The following is a 20,001-nucleotide window of genomic DNA, read 5'->3' on the forward strand; positions in this document are numbered from 1 at the left end:
CTCATCCCACTTTTTTTTTTTTTTAGTGCCAAGCTGTGATAATTTTCCCAGGTATTTCTTACGATAGCAATTTACCTTTGGGATGTGTTTACATTATAATGGGAGTGTGGTTTTAATTATATTCCTCTGTTGTGCTTCTGATGCTTTTATTACTTTGAAAAGTTTTGTGATCCGCTCTTGTTACTGGAGGAATTAAAAATACGTTGCTTTTCTGCAGTGCACTATTTCAAACTGCCGATGGGAAATGAAATATTGAATGTTCACCCATGTCATAGACTCTCTCTAGAGTTTTGCACAATAAACATGTTAGGAGAAAAGATACTTCTCTCCGACATGTTAATTTTCTTGGCATAGGGACTGCTTTATGTGGGAAATATTCAGATTTATGAAAGTCCCTCTTGTATTCTTTAAAAAATGATACAGCTAAGCAGTAGATATATGGATTGCTTTCCTATTTTGGAACATAGGAAACTGCCATATACCATGTACCCTCTTTTATAATGCTAGAACCCAGCTGTCAGCCAATAAAGTTGAATGGTGGGAAATTAAGGACAGAAAACAGGAAATATCCTTCACACAGCATACTGTATAGTTAAAATGAGCCATTTGTTTTCACGAGATACAGTGAAGGCTGCCAACTTGGAGGGCTTAAATGGAACTAGACAGATTAATGACAGTTAAGACTATTAATGGATACTAGTCATGTTGGCTATATATTAAATCCAGTAATGGAGTTGTTGAATTCAGTTGCTAGAGAGGATGGCTGGAAGGGTGCTACTAAGCTCGCATCCTATTTGCAAGCTTCTCTTGCTAGATCTTAGAGGTATCTAATCGGCCATTTTAGGAACAAAATGTTGATCTAGACCAGGGGTGTCAATCTTGCATCATCACGGCAGCGTCACATGAAGTATCGGGACTTTTCCTCCCTTCGATAAACCAGGCGGGGGCGGAGCCAGTACGTGATGCATCCGGCCCGCAGGCCACAAGTTTGACACCCCTGATCTAGACTCTAGATAATGTGTTCATTGGTTCTGACACAGAATATGTTCTTATGCTTCTTGGAAACAATTTTCCCAAAGTGCAGGTTGATGGTTTTTCACCTTAATCACTTGCTCCCTGATCATGGCAATATGTAAAGTATGGCTTCTCCGTTGACTTAGGAGCCTGTCTAAGAGGGAATATAGTGGTTTTAGCTCTTCATGGGCCCGGAAGACCATTTTCTTGTACTTGTAAAGCCAAAGTCTCTGGATAACTTTGATTCCAAAAGAGAGATCCTGACACATATTTCCTCAAAAGCAAAACGCATTCTGAACAGGAATAGCATTCTGAATAGAACAAGGATCTTGTAAAACTGAGCTTAAAATGAAATCCTAGTTTCAAATGTGGAAATACTTTGCCTGCTTGCACTGTAGCTACTTTATTTAATTAACTTATACATTTGAATTTTGTCCATATCCTGGCTCAGTGCTAAAGCCAGGAAACGTTTAAGAAGATGATTATTAAATTTACATGTGATATATAATTTAGGTAGGAAGATGAGCTGAAGGTTCTGCTTTGATACCTGTTTCCCAGAAGAATAATGGAGACTCAGTTGTGAGATAAAAATAAACAAGAACTGAAATACAATACATAGTGAGATTCAAGCTTCAAAAACTTAATCACCTTGTTGCCTAGGGTAATAGTAGCAACCTAGCCATGTGCTAGAAAGTGGTAGGGTGAAGGAGACTGAACAGCATCAAAGTAGCTTCCACAAATGTAGCATTGCCCATAGTGTTGCTTTTCCTGTGTTGTGGGCTTCTAGTTTGAACTACAAGAAAGCAATTTCCCACAGTTTCAGCCAAGGGATCTTCCTTATCCTTAAGGGAAGAAACCTGGATCAAGTCAAGTATTTTAATAGCATACAAATTGTACACAGAGCTAGCTTGAATTTCATAATTATTATCTTATAAACATCTATCTAGTCCCTCTATGGAAAAGAAAGATGCTTCCAGGTTAATGCAACTGTGTTGAGTAGTAATATGCTTCAAAGATAATACTATGAAATTTACTGTAAATTCCAGTATTTTTACATAAAAGTCATTACTGTGTACCTACTAATTATTCTGACTTTGATTCAGAAATTTTGATTTCTGCAAGATCCACTCTGAAGAAGCAGACTCCATTTCTTTTTGGTTATGTTTATCTATGTGTTAAATATGTAACACATAGATAGTTTTCTATTTCACCTTTCCTTCAGGAATTCCAGTGCACTTCTATGACTAGAGATACCCTTGGGGCCTTTTCCCCCTTAGTCTTACTTTATTTCCTAAATGTTTTCAAAAAACAGAACAAATGTGAGATATTAGAACCAAATGACTTTGCATTGTCTTCAGCAATTCGCTCAGGTGGCTAATTAAATAAGGTATGAACTGATGAACTTTTATCAAGTGCAAGTTCCTTGGACCTACTGTGCTATTTTATTCCTTCCTCATCTGACTACAATGAACAAGACTGCAGATTGCCATAAAGTGCCCCTAAATGTCTTTTGATAGTCCCATGTTTCCCCAAAAATAAGACCCTGTCTTATATATTTTTTTGAACCCTGAAATAAGCACTTGGCTTTATTGCCATGTGCTCAAAAGCCTGATTGGGCTTATTATCAGGGGATGTCTTATTTTGGGGGGGAAACAGGGTAAGTATTTGCCTTTCCAAAAAGATCAACCAGAGTAGCTTATTTCTGCCCTAGAAGGAAATTACTAAATTCACTGAAATGATTCAACAACTTTTTAAACAGCTTGCCTCTTAGTTCTGTTATGTGTTGTAAAGATTCACATTTTTGTAAGTCACCATGATTTGGCATTGGGGATGTTGAGAAAAGGGGAAGGCACTAAGCCAGTAAGTTTCATTAGGCTTTTGCATAATGCTTTCCTGCGGTACGTTTTGGCGAATGTACTGTTCTGGAGACTTTAAAAAGGATATTACAGTCAAGAACTGGTATTAAAAAGGGTGACTAAAATGCCAAAGGGGGTAAAAGATGGCTGGAAGAAAAAGAAAGAAAAGAAAGAAAGAATGAAAGAAAGAAAGAAAGAAAGAAAGAGAAAAAGAAAGCAAAAGAAAGAGAGAGAGAGAGAGAAAGAAAGAGAGAGAGAGAGAGAAAGGAGAAAGAAAAAAGAGAAAGAAAAGAGAAAAAAGAAAGCAAGGCAGAGAGAGAAAGAGAGGAAAGAAAGAGAGAGAGAGAACACGGAAGAAAGAAAGAAAAACAAAAACAGAAGAACAGAGGAAAGAAGTCTGGTTTTTGTAATCATATTTTAGTGTGGTTCCTAACAATACACTTCGATGTTAGGCTGGGTATAATGACTTGGAATCACATAAGTTTTGCACTATGGGAAAAAGGACAAATTGGAACCAACACTCTTCCCCCCCCCCCTTCTGTGAATTTTGTATTGCTACATTCAAACAACAGATTTCTCCAGAAGGACATCTGGGATTTGGGTGGGTGCAAATTATGGGCTCTTTCATCTCCTTATAATATGAATAAGAACCAGATTTTTATGAAATGATCCTCTTTTACAGTCGTCAAAAGACCCCCCCCCACTCCCGCTATGATGTATTGCCCTTCTGTTCCTGCTACTTGCCAGATACTGTTGAAACATTCTTGTACCACATAAAATGACCATAGAACAACTTCTTTGTGCATTATTTAGGGAAAAAAACCCTGAAAGAAGCATTAACATTGAAGTAAATGGAATAGTTGACCTGACATTATCAATGATAATTCAGACCAGAACCTTTGAATTTGAACCAGTTTCTTCACGCTTGCACTGAATCTCTTCAAGACAAATAATACACAGGGCTCAAGCAATTTTCTGATTCCTATTCAGGAGCTACACAGATTAAATTTACACAGTTTATCAGCATGGTGCTACAGACCCAGCCTTTAGCACCTTCTAGGTCCTATGCCGAAGATGATAATTTTGGTTTTTTTTAATAAAAAAAATAGATTGGTTTATTTATTAAAAGTCACTGGCAAGCTGGCATGTTGTAAATCAAAGTATAGGCAGTCCTCATCTTACAAAGGTTCATTTAGTGACTGTTCAAAATTGTAACGGCACTGAAAAAAGTAGTTTATGACCGTTTTCCACACTTATGACCATGCAGCATCTCCACAGTCACATAATCAAGATTCAGTTGCTTGGTCATTGTCTCATATTTATGATGGTTGCAGTGTCCCTGAGTTAGGTGATTACCATTTGCAACCTTCTGACAAGCAAAGTCAATGGGGAAGCCAGATTCACTTAACAACCATGTTACTGACTTATTAACTGCTGTGATTCACTTAACAACTATGGCAAGAAAAGTCATAAAATGGGGCAACACTTAACAACAGCCTCGCTTAGCAGCAGTAAGTTTGGGCTGAATTGTGAACGTAAGTTGAGGTCTACCTGTAAAGTACCAATCTCCAGCATCATAACTATTCATATATATTAGAAATGAACAGTATTCTATATATGTATTCTATGTATTGAACTCCAGATAGGCCCAGTAGTTATTCTTACAAGGCAAACATTAGGTGACTCTAGTCCAATGCTCTTTTTGGAAGGGTGCGTACCCTTCACTCCCTATAAAACACATAGAAAGAATGATTGATCTGATAAAAACTACAAAGAGAAACTTCAAAGGACACTATTTTTGGGGAAAGCATCCTTACATATTCCCTTCAAGTAATCAGTATTTTATAATTAACTGTTTCTACTATAGCACCCATTGAATGAATAGACAAATGGGCAAGGTTTGGTTCTGCAACCCAACAAGACAGACACAGACTTCAGAGGATAATTAGAACTGCAGAAAAAAACAATTGCTATCAACCTGCCTTCCATTGAGGATCTATATACTGCATGAGTCAAAAAGTGGGCTGTGAAAATATTTGCAGACTCCTCACATCCGGGACATAAACTGTTTCAACTCCTACCCTCAAAACGACGCTATAGAGCACTGCACACCAGAACAACTAGACACAAGAACAGTTTTTTCCCGAAGGCCATCACTCTGCTAAACAAATAATTCCCTCAACACTGTCAAACTATTTACTAAATCTGCATTACTATTAATCTTCTCATTGTTCCCATCACCCATCTCCTTCTACTTATGACTGTATGACTGTAACTTTGTTGCTGGTATCCTTAAGATTTATATTGACTGTTTCCCTATGACTATCATTAAGTGTTGTACCTTATGATTCTTGACGAATATATCTTTCTTTTATGTACTCCGAGAGCGTATGCACCAAGACAAATTCCTAGTGTGTCCAATCACTCTTGGCCAATAAAGAATTCTATTCTATTCTATTCTATTCTATTCTATTCTATTCTATTCTATTCTATTCTATTCTATTCTATTCTATTCTATTCTCTCCTGGCATCCATTTTGTTTGAGTGTCATAGTATGCTGTTCCCAGCTGCAAGAATTGAGGACACCCATCCCATCTGGCCATTAGCCTTTGTATATCCAAATCAGTTTACCACATGGGTGGGCAATTATGGTCTCTTTATGACCTGTGGACTTCAAGTCCCAGAATTCCTGAGTCAGCCATGGCTGGCTTGGGAATAATGGAAGTTGAAGTCCACAGGTCTTAAAGAGGCCATATTGCCCTCCCTTGGCAGGCTGTATTTAAGCTACCTTCCCATAAAATGAGCAATTCTATTAAACTGGATGTGCAGACAGGAACAAAAATTTGACTTTATTTCAGTTATGATGTCGCCTTGCCGGCATGGTCTTTCTTCCCCAAATCAGCTAAAACACCCTTAGACATCAACAGTTTGGTTGCTTTTGTACAAAAAAAAAAAAAAAAGAGCTTTCAAATCATGAATGGAGATCTATACTAATAACTATAATAACTAACCATAAGCGTGGCATTGATTTGCATCTTTTAGAAAGTTAAGCAGCATAGCAAGTCAGTAAGAATAGCTTCTTACCAAAAAAGAAAAGGCAAATGAAAAATAATTAGTATTCAGTGCCAGATAAATTCCATAGGACAAGTATTTCAATGATACAGTAATGAAATGGAATATGCCTTGCTTATTCTTTGAAGGTAGCCATGAAGGAATTCAAAAGATTATCTGAGTATCTGGACATTTTCCTTAGGGATGGAGAATTCAATTCTCCTGGTTATACTTCCCCAACTGTTACTGATTTACATTTCTAGCAGTACCAGCAGCAAGATGTTCCTTCCCTACCTGTTTGCAAATGTGCGCACGCCGTCATCTGCACATGTGCAAAGCCTTCTGCGCATGCGCCAGAAGCGTAAAACTGTACCAAAAAAAGCAACGTCATGACATCCGCACGGGTGGGCGGAGCCTCCTGCAGTCACCACTACCGGTTCGGATAGAACCGACTGAATTTCACCCCTGGCAGATACTGAATTCCTGATGCAGAATTTATCATACAGAATTCCTGGGGAATTCTGGGAATTGAAGTCCATAAGTCTTAAAGTTGCCAGGGTTAGAGACTCCTGGTGTAGAGTAAGACAGGGAAGGCAAGGTTGAAATTTAGGCAATGTCAAGGAAAAACTAAGTCAGAAACCCTGTTGTCTTTTGGTCAGAAAGTGGGAGGTGAAAATCAGAGATAGGAAACTACAGGAGTTGTAAATCAAGTTGAGGTTGGAATAAGAGCCAGGAAGAGGCTAAAGATCAGGAAGGCAGCTGGAACAAAGAGCAAGGCAAGGAGTCAGAAGAGCCTGGAACTGACATACATGTGAAGCAAATGGTTTGTGGCTTTCACATTCTTCAAGAGGAGACCCCTAACATTATACAAACATTTCTTGCAGCCAAAACTTCACACAGTGACCTTTGGTGAAGGCATGAAGCCAATCAGGTTGTTGAATCTCATGTTTGTGTTGTGACTAGCTGGCCAAAGGCTAAGTCCAGCTTCCGAACATGAGTGCAACTAGAGTTGCTCATTTCCATTAATTTGGCTGATGCAAAATCTAAGCAAGTTTTCCCATACACTGCTGAAGCTGAATTGCTTCCAAGTATGGTCACCCTGTTGGGCTGGGAGCTTGGAGGGTTGTGTTCCAACACATCTGAAGAGAGTGCCAGGTTGAGGAAGGCTACTGTGACACATATTAACCTTTAGGCATTTCTCAACCCATTGCAACACATTCCACAGGCAGATGGGATCTCAACTGAGACTAGATTTAGTAATGAAAAGTTGGTATACTAAAATAATAATTTTAAAAACTTTGTTAGTAAGAGAGTGGCATGTTCTGGAATCAGCTACCTTACTGCAAGAAAAGTTAGCATAATGAAATGATATACATGTAGTTCTCCACTTAAAACTGTTTGTTTAATAACCTTTTGAAGTTAAAACAGCACTGAAAAATGTCATTTATGAGTTTGTGTGAAAACATTGCAGGAACGTTGCAGAATCTCCATGGTCATGTGATCAAAAGTCCATGTCTACTTGTATCTAACATTTAGGTCCTGCTTATCTTATTTTGAGAAAATGCGTATCCTTCTAAGCCTTCTAAATCTGAAGACAAAAAGAAAGCAAGAACACAGCTTTCTTTCCTGAGATAAATTCTTTGGGTGGATCATGTTGGTTTCAAGGAAATCCATTCAATGATTGAAAAATACATATCATAATTTAAAACCCTTTAAATCTGAAGCCAGAACAAAGAAACCAGCTAACTTAGAGAGAAGGTAAGGAAAGCATGGTTAGTTCTTCACTGAAGTTGAAACTCGGGTCATGTTGAATAATTTTGATACATAACTTAAACAATCAGATATAAAAGTGTCTCAAGGAAGTAACATTCGCAGAGGTCAGAGATAACAATATAAGCTGGTAAGCAGTCTGAGTGAACCATGAAGGCAGTATAAATAGCCCACCTGGGAAAGATATATGAGAAGGTACTCCTGTTTTGCGAGACAGTAGAAGAGAATGAATACTTGGCATAACGTGACAGGCACCCTCTATACTGATGCAAGAAAAATACTGGAGCAGTGGATTATGGGAACAAGCGTACTCCATAAAACTTTATTAGGTGCTGGAAGATTTTTCATTGTTTTGCTGCAATAAGCTAGCTACACCTTTAGAAAAGATTCCCAAGATTAAGGTGTATCAAACTAGCTTTTCCCAACCGGGTTTCTTTCAAATGCATTTCCTTGTAAGAACATCCCACATCACCTCCCTGATTATTCGTCCAGAGGGTAGCAGGCTGTAGAAAGCTGTGCCTAGAGGCCAATTCAAATATCACATTATGTTTTTTTCATACAAAATATTGAAAGAACATATGGGCTTCCCTGAGACGTATTTTCTGGATTCTAGATTATAAGAGTTGTTTTATCTAACAAGGACATGTTTCCTGAAATTAGGAAATTGCTGCTACAAGCAATAGAGAGCTGTCACATAATTTGTGCAACTTCTCCTTTGGGAATGGTTAAATGCCCTCTTTGCTCCAGAAGGAGAAATTATGCCTGAACCAACTGTTGAATAATCAAAATAGTCGCTAACCTGCACAATCCCAGTTTTCCTGCATGAGCCTTACAATACTACCATCACAGTGGTTATGTTGGTTATTTTTTATATCTTAGCTGCACATTTTGGTTTTTATATATTATATTTTTGCACTGTGTCTGTCTGTCTGTCTGCCTGTCTCTATCTTTCATACTTCTAAATTGCCTATGTCCCTCAGGGGGCTCTGGGCAGTGTACAATATCATACAACCAATAAATAAAAATATATAAAAATTAACATTAAAAATAGATTAGGGTTAATTTTTTTTAAAAAAATCTGGGACCTTGATGCTTTCTGAGCTTGGTTTCTTGCAGACATTGCTTTACCCAAACTAGGTAACAACATCAGTAGTAGAATAAGTACAATTAAACCTCAAAAGAGGAAAAAATCCTACAATGGCCATTTAACGTTGGGAGTATTACACATGGGGATCTCTCAAAGGACTAGCCGGTCCCACGATTGTGTGGTACTCTGTGCCTCCCACGCAAGGCCACAGACCTTGACCCCTTTGTAGAAGGCCAAGAGATTGGGAGCTTTCCTCAGTCTGGCAGCAGGACGTTCCACAAAGTGGGCACAGTGGCAGTTAAGACTCTCCTTCTCGACCCCACCAGTTTTTAATTGCTATAAGCTGCCAAAGATCATGTATTTGAGATGGGCAGTTGTATCAGTTGGAAAGGAGAGGAGGCAGGGATAACTGGAGAGCTACTTTAGACAGGTGAATCTAGGTACAGGTAGTTCTCAGCTTACAACCATTTTGCTCAGTGACCATTTGAAGTTACAATGGCACTGAAAAACGGGCTGTTTTCCACATTGATAACTATTGCTGCATCCATACAGTGTTCAAAATTCAGACAGTTGGCAACCGGTTCATATTTACAATGGTTGCAGCGTCCCAGGGTCATATGATCCCCTTTTGCGACCTTATGACAAAGTCAGCGGGGAAGCAAGATTCATTGAACAACTGCATTACTAGCTTCACAACTGTGGTGATTCACTTAACAGCGGTGGCAAGAATGGTCGTAAAAGGGAGCAAAACACATTCAACAACTATCTTGCTTAGCAATGGAAATTTTGTGCTCAATTGCTATTGTATTATGAAAAGAAAGGAAAGTTTTAGATACCACCCTGTTATTCTTGTATTTTTTTTCTTCCCAGTGAAGAAAGTTGATTGTGTATGTCTCCTTGCGGTATCATAATAAACTCGATCATCATGCTTTGCGTGCCAGATAGCAAAATGTTTTTCCCCCAACTGGGGATAGGATATTCAATTTAGTGCTCTGTGGGCTGACTCACTTCATTATTCTTTTACTTTGAATAGCCCCCTTCCTCATAAAATTAATAAGAGTGTGGGTGGAGATTGCCAAACAGGATCTGTTTAATGGCCTTTTAACATTCATTTCGATGCAAATAGTTTGGGATGGGTTCGACCTACAGCGGTTTAGCCCAACCCAAAGATTCCAAGATTATCCCAGTACATGCAAATGGGGAAAGAATGATATGAAACTAGCTATCCAGTTAGATTAGAACATTGATCTTTTTAAAAAAGAACAAAGAACGATAAATAACGTAAAAGTCCAAGACGCATATTACCGTCTTATTTTCCCCCACCCCCAGTCATCCAGAACAGCCATCCCCAACTAGAGGTCTTCCAGATGTATTCATCATCCCCTGCCCCTATGGCAGTGGTGAAAACTGAATCGGTTTAGTACTGGTTTGCTGGCTGCACATGCGCACTGTGCGCCAAACACATCCTAAGTGCATGCATGCGCAGTGCGCACCACGCACCAACTGGGAGGTATGCGTGCGTGCAGTGCATGGCAAAGGGAGGCATGGGGTAAGTAGAACAGTGCACGGGGGGTGATCAGCTGTGGCATGCAATCTTTTTTTTAATACTTTTAAAAGCATTTTTTTACAATCTATTCAGCTGAATAGGTTGTAAAAAAATGCTTTTAAAAGTAAAAAAAAGGCTGACGATTGCGCAGCACAGCTGTGATTGTCGGAGCCTTTTTTTCTTAGTTTTTTAAAGCCTTAGTTTTTTAAAGCCTTAAAAAAGTAAAAAAAATGCCTAAAGAGCAAAGAAAAAAGGTCCAATGATCAGCTGAGCGACGCACAATCTTCGGAACTTTTTTTTTTTACCGGTAGTAAAAAAATGCTTAAAAAGTAAAAAAAAAAAAACTTCCGATGATCAGGTGTCACTCACCTGATCGTTGGAATTTTTTTTACATTTTTTACTACCGGTCCAGTGAACCAGTAGCCTTTTAAACTACCGGTTCGAATGAACCAGACAGAACTGGGAGCATTTCATCCCTGCCCTATGGCCAATGGCTGGTAGGGATAGGAATTGTAATCCATGATTCTGTAGGATGCAAGACATGATTCTGTAGGCTGTGCCAAGACAAAATTAGTAATTCAAACAAAGTGTTTGCTTAATCTTAAACAAGCGATTAACACATTAAAATTTGCTCACACTGGAAATGTCTTATCTCCTTGCAGGATTGATACTGACAGCTACACACATATGCATATATGTGTGTGTATGCGCGTGCGCGCCTGTGAATGTATCCCTCTGGTATTTCAATTTGTTGACCTTGTCAACTTTTTCTGAACAATCCATCAATGCAACCCTAAAATTACTGAACTGATTAAAAACTTTCATTTGAATGCCGAGGGAGATATTATAGGCTCTCATCCATTGCAAGTCTGGGGTATGCTATGATAGAGGCTAGGAGGTGTAAAATGACCCACTCTGTATCCTTAAACTACGATGTGCTGTGGTTTCCAGAAAAATAATTGTATTTGCTGCTTGCAGCAAAAAACATCAAATGCTATGGCATCTTTGCAAAATAGCAAATTTATACAATATATCCAAGATTGGGCTGGTGATGTAGTAAACAGTAAGAAAGAACACCTTCTTAACTTCTCCTCTTTCCTAAATATTGAAGGAACTCTACATCCCAGAAAATGCTGGCAGATGTGATCTCAGAACCACTGAATTAAATCTTTGAAAGCTCCTGGAGCACAGGGGAACTGCTAGAGCAGGGGTCCCCAACCCCAACCCCAGGTCCATGGACCAGCACTGGGCTGTGCTATGCCAGCAACTGGCCCACGCAAATAGCCCCATTCGCAAGATGCAGGCAGCTTGCAAAACCACACCACCTCTGGTCGGTGGAAAAAGCTTTCTCTGTGTAATTGGTTCCTTGTGCCCAAAGGGCTGGGAATCGCTGTGCTAGAGGATTGGAAAAGAGCTAACGTGAGCTCAGTCTTCATAAAGAGGAAAAAATAGATCCTGGAAATACAGACCAATCGACTTGACATTGATACCAGGAAAATCCTGGATAAGGTAATCAAGCAGCAAATTTGTGAGTACCTTGAAATGAAGAAGGCGATTAATAGAAGCCTGCATGGGTTCGTTAAGAACAGGTCTTGCCAAATAAATCTTATTGCCTTCTTTGATAGAATGACTAAATTAGTGGATCAAGGAAATGATGTGGATAGCACACTTGGATTTCAGTAAGGCATTTGATAAATTGGATCATAGTTCTTTCTTCTTGGTAATATAGAACAACGTGGGATAGATAGTGCCACCACCAGATGGATTTACAGTTGGCCGACCAACTGCTAACCAACTGACATTCAGCATGTGGTTCTCAATGGCATCACTTCTATGTAGAGGGAAGCATGCCATGGGGCAGGTTCAGTCTTGGGCCCAGTGCTCTTGAACATTTTCATAAATGATCTAGATGAGAAGATCGAAGGGGCACTCAAGAGTTGAGCATTGGACCCCACCCAACAAGATGCAGTTCAGTGGAGAGAAAAGTAAGGTTTTACACTTAGGCCAGAAAAACCAAATGCATAAATAAAGGGTAGACAATACCTGGCTCAACAGTAGTGCTTGAGAGGGATTTAGGTGTCCTGGTGGATGACCACTTAGGCATGAGACAGCAAGTGTGCTGCAGCTGCCAAAACCACCAACACATGCTTGTATCAACAGAGGATCGCATCAAGATCATGGGAAGTGATAGTACCACTTTATATTGTACCACTGAGGCCACATGTGGAATACTGCATCCAGTCCTGCTTGCCATAATACAAAAAAGATGTCAAGGTCCTAGAAAGAGTGTAGAGAAGAGCAGCAAAGATGATTAGAGGACTGAAGGCTAAATCCTATGAAGAACGGCTAAGGAAGTATGTATGTTTAGCTTAAGGAAGAGACGACTGAGGGGTGATATGACAGCAGTTTTCCAATACTTGAAAGGCTGCTACAAGGGAGGGGGCATCCTTTTAATCTCCATGGCACCTGAGGGTAGGACAAGAAGCAATGGGTAGAATTTGCCAGATGCAGATCCAATGTGATAATAAGAATTTCCTGATAGTAAGAACTATTAAGTACTTCCCTCCTGGAGTTGTGGAAGATCCATCCCTGGAGGCTTTTAAGAAAAGGTTGGAAAACAATTTGATTATTGACGTAGAAGACCTTCAAGGTCTGTTCCAGTCCAATGATTCTAAGTATATTAAACAGGATCTCCCTAATAACTTACAGGGCCATCTAGCATCATCCATCCATTCCTTGTGTTGACATCAGAAATGAGGATGGATTTGATATCCTTCAGTGAGAATTTGGTGATCTTAGAAAATGCTTGTGAGAAAAGAGCCTTCACCAGAATTTGGTTGTATTAAAAGTTGGGGTCCCCATTTCCAAATGTTTTCTCCATTTTCTATATCTTCAGAGTGATTTACATTTTTTAAAAGTATTTTTTAAATGATCACTAAACAAATGGTTGTAAGTTGAGGACTACATGCATTATTGGTTGCTGCTATTAGATATTGATTCCTCCCCACCTTATTATGCATCCGTTCCGAGGTGGGTTTTAGCAGGTTCTGACCAGTTCTGGAGAACCGGTAGCGGAAATTTTGAGTAGTTCGGAGAACTGGTAAATACCACCTCTGACTGGCCCTGCCCCCATCTATTCTCTGCCTCCTGAGTCCCAGATGATCGGGAAGAAATGGGGATTTTGCAGTATCCTTCCCCTGGAGTGGTGTGGGAATGGAGATTTTAAGTATCCTTCCCCTACCACGCCCACCAAGCCATGCCCACCAAGCCATCTCAACCCACCAAGCCACACCCACAGAACCGGTAGTAAAAAAAATTTGAAACCCACCACTGATCTGTTCATCATCCTGCAGCCACCTGACTGTCCCCTAATAGAATCATCTATTGCAATGTCCTTCCTGTTGAAGACTACTTCAGCTTCAATCACAACAATACAAGAGCAAACAATAGATTTAAACTTAATGTTAACCGCTTCAATCTTGATTGCAGAAAATATGACTTCTGTAACAGAATTATGAATACTTGGAACACACTACCTGACTCTGTGGTCTCTTCTCAAAATCCCCAAAGCTTTAACCAAAAACTGTCTACTATTGACCTCACCCCATTCCTAAGAGGTCTGTAAGGGGCGTGCATAAGAGCACAAACGTGCCTACCATTCCTGTCCTATTGTTTCCTTTCATTATATCCAATTAATATAGTTATTACATACTTATGTTTATATATATGCTTATATATTATATAGTTATTTTCATGCTTATGCTTATATATACTGTTGTGACAAAATAAAAAAAAATTTTTTTTCCAAAAGGCCCATGCAGTTTCCTTAAAAAGCCTTTTCTAAAGGACCAGATGGAATGTGGAAAGCCAGAGAGACTGCAAACCACTGAAGAGTTGATCGTGGGATGAAAAACAGGATATTTACGCAACACCGGGACACTTTATAAGTAAAGTAAATGCAATAATCTTATATCCTACCCATGAGGATGTCACTGGGTTTTTTCCCCCTTCTCTTTTATTTTTAAAGCAATTTATTTTCTATCGAATTACATGAGCTTGGAAAAAAAAATTGCAGAGCTGTATTTTGGCACAGCTTGATCTGTATCACCCTTAATAATTATTTGGAAAATGTCCACTCTCAAGAAGGCAATTGTTACCGTCTATGACTTCACTTGTCTGATGAAGTGGTCTGCGGTATATTAATGCTTATACCATAATGCATTTGTTGCTCATGATTGGGCTGCAAGAGATTTAATGATTTGCCATCTTTTGCCACGTCGGGGGTGGGGTGGGGTGGGGGGAACATCTACATTGGTCTAGATACATGATCTATAGATTTTCAATGGCATGTTTTAGAATGTAGGGACACCACATGTTTCCAGGGGTGGGAAAATGCTTCAAATTCCAAAGAACGAGTATCAAATATTTAGCCAGCAGCCCTGTACAAACCTGAGGAAATATTTAAATACTTAGGAAACACCCAGCCAATAGCTAATCTCCAAAGTGACAAACTGTCTGGAATTGTTTTGCCACTTCTGGTGCTTCCAGTGCCTAATTTCTAAAATAAGAGGCAGCTGCTGTGTGGATTGCAGAATGTATAGCCAATGATACGTTTTGTGTATATAGCTGTACATATAGACAGTAATGATACACCCAACAGCAGATGTTGAACAAGTATAGCCAAAGACAGCTTAAGACGTTCTGGTGCCGGAGGCAGAAAATCCTAATCACCATTCCCACTAGTATAAAATAAAACATAGACACTGAATATTTGCTGCTCCTTAATGATATTCAAGATACTCCTCCGAGACAAGCCACAGTGCCTTGCCTGGCTGCAGCTCTAACTACTCTTAAAGCTGTCCAGATGACTCTCAATCTGATCATCCAATTGGTGTTATTTCAGCCCAGAATTATGGAAGTTGAAGTCCAACACATCAGGCTGGGGGTGGGGGGAAAGAGGAGGGCTTGAGTTCTAGATTAACACGATCCCGGGGTGCCGGTGACCCAATTTCCTTCTGCTGTAAATAGTTGGAATAAATGCTTTCTGAAGTTTATGGCTGACTTCCCCACATCAGGTGGCTCAGATCTCCTTCAAGGGTGAACGCCAAACTACCCAACCACTGGGGAAACTCTGAATTTGGCATGAGCGCCCCAAGAAAACATGTGCAAAGGTGATTGTAACATGGACATAAGGATGACAGTACTGAGTCAATATCACTCTGCCGACAGCATCAAGCTTTGCTCTCTTTGCCATTCTGAAGCATGTGTACAGGAAGTAGGTCTTCACAAGGCTGGACAGCCAGCTCCAGGCCTTCTGGGGATAATTAAAAAGCAAAACTCTTTAAGACTGATTAACTGTGGATTCCTTGGAATGCTTCCGTAAACTTGGTCTCCTTCCTCCTGTCCTCCCTCTCTGTTGTTAATTGCACTATAAGCAATTTGGGATCCGAATATACGTCATCCTCTCCATGACATCTGATAAGATGATCAAAAGTGTCAGGCAATCCTTCACATTTTTTACTAAATTGAATTTAGTGGCTGTTACTTCCAGGAAAGTGTAAAGGACTGAACAGAGAGCTCTTTGCTTTTGAAGGAACATGTTCAAGTCCCTTTGTCTCCAGGCAGGTATATTCCAAGATGAGTTGGAATCAAACTGCAACCTTTTCCCTGTCCTTCCTTTTATGTGGAACTGGCTGAAAACAGCATTTGAATGTCAGTTAAAATCTAGACAGTATTGATTCAGCAGCTCCCATGTGGTCCAAAGTCAGCCGATTGCCAAGTGCTTGGTTTATGGCCTTGTGTTTGTAGCAAACGCAAGGGTATTTCTTGACTTACAACTGTTCATTTAGTGACTGTTCAAAGTTACAACAGCACTGGAAAAAAATAAATTATGACTGTTTTTCAAACTTATGACTGTTGCACATCCTGATGGGTCTCGTTGATCAAAATTTGGACCATTGGCAACTGGCTCATATTTATGATGGTTGCAGTGTCCCAGGGTCATGTGATCCCCTTTTGCAACCTTCTAACAGGCAACGTCAATGGGGAAGCCAGATTCACTTAATAACCGTGTTACTAACTTAATAACTGCAGTGAGTCACTTAACAACTGTGGCAAGAAAGGTCATAAAATGGGGCAAAACTCACTTAAAAGCTGTCTTGCTTACCAATGGAAATTTTGGGGTCAATTCTGGTCATATAGCAAGCACTATTTGTACTATTGCTTTCTTCCTTGGGCATTTTGAGGTTCACATGGCATGTAGAAACAGAGGCCCCAATTAACACCTTATCACAGAAGCAGTGGTTTACTATCTATAGAAAATAGAAATGAAAGACAAGCTGCTTTTTTTGGGAAAGAGCCCTTGAGTTTGTCATTTGCTTAATGGATACAATCATGCTCTTTTCTTAAGAGCAATATGGAAGTAGTTTCCTGTTGCCCTTTTAAATTGCATCCAGCCCAGGGGTGGGTTCCAAATTGTTTTACTACCGGTTTTGTAGGCGTGGCTTGTTTGGTGGGTGTGGCTTAGTGGTCATGTGACTGGGTGGGCATGGCCAACTCAATGTCACTCATGTCAAGGGGGGCCTCGCCTGGCCCCTCCCCTCACAGCCATACCTTGTCACACCCAGCCTCAACGTATCTATAGTTTTGTAAAAATGTTGTTCACCTTTTTTCCAACTTAATTATCTACATATTATATATGCACTTTCATGGACCACTGAAAGGTGAAAATGGCTCACATGCTTTGGCCAAGAATGTGATAGGCAACAGCCTTTTAAGGGGCTGCCAGAAAGAAGTGTGGAGGACAATGCATTTTCCAAAGCACCATAAGGCAAAACAAGAAGCAATGGTTGGAAACTGAACAAACCTAAAACTAAGGAGAAACTTCCTGACAGTGAGAACCAATATAGGTGCAGAAATATTTCAGTCATAATTTCACATATAAAATAGCCATTTGTGTAATACAACCTGCATATTGTTCAAAACAGTCATTAGTATTATGGCTGATGTTTGACAGCAAGCCTAAAAGTCAAAGATCACAAGAGTGCTTCTTTCTCTACATACAAAACATCACATACCAGGAATAGCATATTAAGCTGGACTTATGCAACCTGATGTACAAAATAAACACACACACATGTTTATGCTCTGGACTATAGACATTGAATGCATGTAAATCCCTGAAAAATGTGGTAGCCCTGGGCAAAAGAAAGGCAGTAAAATCACTCTAGGTGTAGGTTCAGTGTAAAATATTAACTCATGATAAATAATGGAACAATTGAAAATAATAACACAGAGTTCTCTCTCTCCTATCCTCTTCCTTCCTCTTCCTTTTCCTTTCTCTTTTCTCTCTGTCTCCTTTCTTTCTTTTCTTTCTTTCTTTCTTTCTTTCTTTTCTTTCTTTCTAAATCACTCTAAGGTTTGATGAAAGCAGCCACAAGTTTAGGGTGAATTAAGTCTTTCTCCAAAACTTAAAACCAGAATTCCAACAAAAACATCTAGGTCAGCATCAAACCCAGAGCCCACCAGCTCCAAAAGTTTGGGACAGACCAGGTGTCTCCAGCTTAGATTTCCCAATTAGTCCTGGCAATCAGGAAACCATGGGTGTGTGCCACCTCCGAATCCTTAGCCACCCTTGATGCCACAAGAAAACTTATTGATGGGCTTTGGGAGAGTGGGCAGCACACGGGATGGAAGGCAAGCAAGGCTAGGAGGTATCAGAAAGGAAGGCTAGGATGAGGAATGTCTACAGGGATTCTCGGTCATCTAGGTTGTCCCAAAGATGCTTTTTTTTTTTTTCCAAGAGACAGCTGGACTTTCTGCTTTTTCTTTGAAGACCTTTTGCTTCTCCTCCAAGAAGCTTCTTCAGCTCCTTTCAGAAGCTTCCTGGAGAAGCGAAACATCTTCAAAGAAAAACCAGAAAGTCCAGTTGCCTCTTGGAGGGAAAAAAAAAAAGCACCTTTTTGGGAGAAATGGATGAGGGCACCCGGTCCTAGTCTGTGCCCCTTGTGTCCGGGGCACCCATCCCAAGGAAAGACTCAAGCTGGCTGAGGTGGGTTTGAAAAGGGTGCATGCTCCATAGCTCCCCAACCTGCAAAAGCGCGGAGGCTGGTGTGGGCGGGCGCATGTCCCGATGTTCAAGACCAATCACGTCCAAGTTTCACCAATTTAATGCCCGGACATGAGTAGTGGTTGGGTAGGTGAGGGATAAAAGTTGTGGGCATGGCGTCCCACCTCCCCTCTCCCCCCAAAAAGTGTCCCCACCTTTGGATGGGAGGGTTTCTTTGCCCGGCCCAGTTGAGCATGGCCCTCAGCTACGCTGTGCTTTTGCAAAACAAGCCTGTCCTTGACCAAAAGTGGGTGGATGGGCGGCTGCTGTCTAGTCATCTTGTTGCTGAACTCCTGGAGAGCTACGCTTATGCTGGCGATCCAGAGGGCAGGGGGAACTGACCACTGCCTCCTAGCTCGGGAGCCATCTGGGGGTGAACTGGGCAGGGGCAGTGGCAACGGCGGAATCAGGCATTAGGGACATGTGGAACTGCTCCGCCAAGGAGCCGTGGACCGGCAGCCGGCTTCTTCTGTCCTTCCTGGATAGCACTTCTTTTGATGGGCGGCAGGAAGGGCAAGCTTCATAGCCACGCGGCTGGGAAGCTTGCCAGGCTGCCCCCCCCATCCTCACCACGGCTACAATGCAGGCATCTTCAGAAGCTGATGGCCAGCGGAAAGGGGGCTGGCTGGCCACAGGAAGGGGGCTGCCCAGCCCGGCAAGCTTTTTAGCTACGCAACTGCTCCGAAGCTTGCCTGGCTGCCCTGACCTGTCCCCACTGTGGCTGCAAAGGCGGCAGCTTCGGGAGCCGCTGGCCAGTGGGAATGGGGCTGCCTGGCCCTGCAAGCTTTCTAGCCCCGTAGCTGCTACGAAGCTTGTCTGGCCACCCCGACCTGTCCCAACTGCAGCTACTAAGGTGGAAACTTTGGGAGCTGCTGGCCAACGGGAAGGAGACTGGCTGGCTGGCCCGGCAAGCTTTCTAGCCGCATGGCGTCCCTGAGGCCTAGCGCTCCAGGCCCAAAAGGCTAGTGACCCTTGCCATGTCCCCCCCCCAAGGCAGCTCTTTGGCAGAACACAGAGGGTCTCCCCCCACTGCGTCAGCCTTACCTTCTAGACCTTCCACGCACCTCCAAAGGAAAGTCATTGGTGGTGGCAGGAGAGGGCAGTGGCGGCAAGGAGGGTGAAGCAAGGCAATAGGATGCGTGTGCGCAAAGAACATGATGACGAACATGGTGGCCAGGGCGAGCGAGCAGCGACCAGGGGATCGGTTTGGGGGCATGGCCAGCTGGTCATCGCTACTGGTTCTACAAACTTGACCAAATTGCCACCACCAGTATGCCCGAACTGGTGCGAACTAGTAGCAACCCCCCACTGATCTAGCCAGAAGTCCTGCGATTGCCAAAATAGTTTTCCATTTGTGTACTGATCACACCAACCCTGCTCAGCTCCAGAAAAGTTGACAAGATGCTGTTGCTTGTTTAAAGGCTTCTTTATGATGAGGCTGCCCTAAATTAATTCAAGTTCCAGTCCCATGAATCGTTATTTAGAAGTAAATGCTAGTGAAACCAGTTCAGCTTACTGTTTAATTAGTGGAAGTCATGTTCTGTAGGACTTAATGGGATTTACTTCTCAA

This window comes from Ahaetulla prasina, chromosome 2, assembly GCF_028640845.1.
Source record: "Ahaetulla prasina isolate Xishuangbanna chromosome 2, ASM2864084v1, whole genome shotgun sequence".
Lineage (NCBI taxonomy): Eukaryota > Metazoa > Chordata > Lepidosauria > Squamata > Colubridae > Ahaetulla > Ahaetulla prasina.